This window comes from Nannospalax galili, unplaced genomic scaffold (assembly GCF_000622305.1).
Source record: "Nannospalax galili isolate Female #2095 unplaced genomic scaffold, S.galili_v1.0 scaffold310, whole genome shotgun sequence".
Lineage (NCBI taxonomy): Eukaryota > Metazoa > Chordata > Mammalia > Rodentia > Spalacidae > Nannospalax > Nannospalax galili.
In genome coordinates, this window is record NW_008328488.1 from 2009999 (window position 1) to 2012902 (window position 2904).

General features: G+C 39.3%; 1 non-coding gene across 1 annotated transcript; it reads right to left on the bottom strand.

Annotated features, from left to right (window-relative positions):
- Positions 1-550: 550 nt before the first annotated feature.
- On the bottom strand, positions 551-678 carry LOC115069278. The gene has a single exon (XR_003848551.1). It is a non-coding gene; the product is annotated as a small nucleolar RNA SNORA40 (small nucleolar RNA).
- Positions 679-2904: the final 2226 nt, after the last annotated feature.

The window sequence follows — 2904 nt, forward strand, 5'->3', positions numbered from 1 at the left end:
TGTTTCAGTAACATTTCATCTTTGAATTTTTAAATCTCCTGCTTTATTTCTGCAATGATACCTCCAATAACCTGTTGTTAAACTCCACAAGTTTGTGTATTTTCTTTAGCTTCCCTTGCTGTTGATTTCTAGTTTTTTTCAAATTGTGGTCAGATAGTATACAGGATGTTGTTTTAGTTTTCTTATATTTGTTGAGGCTTGCTTTGATGTGATCTGCTGTAGAGAGGGTCCACAGGGTTTTGAGAAGGTGTGTGTTGTGGTGTTTGTGTGAAAAGTTCTGTAGATGTGTATTAGGTCCATTTGATATATGATGTTATTTAATGCCAGTGTTTCTTTATTCATTTTTGTGCAGTTTATCTGGATAGTGAGACTGAAGTATTATTACTATGTTAGGGGAAATCTATGATGATTTTGTATCTATCGGTGTCCGCAAAGTTGGATGAGCCTATATTTGAAGTGCATAGATTTTGAAATGTAGTTTCCTCTTGATGGATTGTTCCCTTGATCCGTAGGAAGTAATAATCTCATGCATGTTTGTGTATCTGTGTATCATCTTCCTTCTTGTGTGTAGCAAACCTCATACTGAATGATGAGATTTGTGTCGCAAAGGAGGACTTATTATTGCACGTGTATTTCATGCCTTTGTCCACCAGTTGAAAAAACACTTTTGTGAATGCTACAAAGGAAACATTTATATGTCTTCTGATAAGAATGTTGATTTGAGGGGGCTGGAGAGATGGCTCAGCAGGTAAGAGCATTGACTGTTCTGGCAGAGGACCCGGGTTTGAGTCCCAGAACCCATATGGTGGCTAACAACCATCTGTAACTCTAGTTCCAGGGGATTTGACACCTTCTTCTGATCTCCACGTGCATTGAATGGCATGGTTCCAGAAAGATGAGAGTCCATCATGACTGGGAAGGCATGACAGGAGCAGTTGCATCAGAGAGCTGAGAGCTCACATTTTAAAGCACACATAAGATCAGAGAGGGAAAAGCGAAGGTACAGCAAAGCTATCACCTCTCAAAGCCTGCCCCCAGTGGCACATTTCCTTATGCAAGGCCATAATTCCCAAAGACTTGATGACCTCCCTCAAACAGCAGCAGCAACAGACCAAGCATGCAAATACTTGAGCTTAAGGGGTCGAGGGGATTTCTTATTCAAACCACCACTTTAAACTTTCACCTTAAAACAGTGTTTATCTTTGGTGGTAAAGTGTTTTTCTTGCAGGCAGCATAAAGATTTTGTCTTCTAATCCAATCTGCTCCTCTCTATTTTTTAATGAGTTAATGGGGACCACTGATTATCAGAGTTATTATTGAAAAGTGTGTAATGCTGCCTATCATTTTGTTGATTTTGTAGTGTTTGGGACTTTCTTGGTCTTCTTTTGTTTAATCAGCATTATTTCATCGTTTCTTTGCTCTTGTGTGTTTATGGTTCTCTGTGACTGAAGCATTCCCTCCAGTATCCCAGGACCAGATTGGAGCCACTGAATTCCCTTACACTGTTTTTATAATGGAAAGTTTTTCTTTCATCATTTTGTGGGGTATATTTGACTGGGTTGGCAACTGTGATCTTTCAAAACTTGAAAGACAGTCCAGTCCCTTCTTGCTTTCATGGTTTGAATAGAGAAGTCACCACTTATTCTGTGGGGCTGCTTCTACGACAGTATGTAGCATTGTCCTTCACTTTTAGAGTTTTGTACTTTCCAATCATTTATTTTGTAAAATTTGTCGTTGACCTTGATTGAATGATTCAGTTCCTCTGTTTTGTTTCCATAATCTCACATTTTTTCATCTAAATGATTCATTCTAATGGTGAGGCTTTCCATTGAACATTTTATTTGACCAGCTATTTTTTTCCCATCATCATTGCAATTTGTGCTTCCTTCACTATTTCTACGTCTTTATTAAATTGCATTTTCCTATTGTGGATTGGCTTGCTTTTTTCATTCAGCTGTCTGTCTGTCGTCTCTGGAAGCATACTGTAGTCCTCTGAGCTGTTTTTTCATTCAGCTGTCTGTCTGTCGTCTCTGGAAGCATACTGTAGTCCTCTGAGCTGTTTTACAATTTAAAAATCATCTATTTACTGCATCAGGAATTTCATCTGATTCCTTCTGGTTGGGTCCATGAGTACGGGTTGGTAATTTTTGGAGCAGATGAATTGTCTTGGGTATTTTTTCACACTACTTGGGTTTTTGTGCTGGGATCTGACCATCTGAGGCTAGATTTGGGGTTGGTATTTGTTGTTGCTAGGACTAAAGTACACGTTGATTCTCTCCTTCCCATGGATGTTTTTGTAGTGTTCAGGACAGACTGGGTTTTGACTCAGTCATGGTGTTGCTTTTGTCCATAAAACTGGGGTTTCAGATACCAGGCTTTGTCTCAAATCTGCCCCACTGGGCTGAGTACTGTCTACAGCAGCAGTCACTATCTATCCACTGATAACAGAGTTGCAGGTGACTACAAAACAGACACCTGTTAGTTTGGGGAACAAAAGGACTCCAGCGGTACTGTGCATTCTCATGTGGTACTATACATGGAAAAGGAATGAACAGAAGATTTAAGCGATCATGATGAGACTGGTCTCAAGTATTAAGTTATTAGATAGAAAGTAGAGGGGAGTGTTGTTATTCCCACAATAGTGGGAATAGTTGAGCTGAAGGAGAAGTCTGGGTGGCCATGTGGTAGTTTGGGTTTATGGTAGACTAAAAAGAAGTAAACATACATACCCAGATACTGTAAACAAAGTTAGCCTCTGAGAGCCTCACTTCTTGGCACCTATCTATATCTTTGTTCCTTTTTCCACCACCTGAAAAAATGCAACTTAAACAATAAATTGTTTTAAAATACCCACAGACATTCACAGAGGCCTATCTGCTATGTGATTCTAGATTTTGTCAAGTT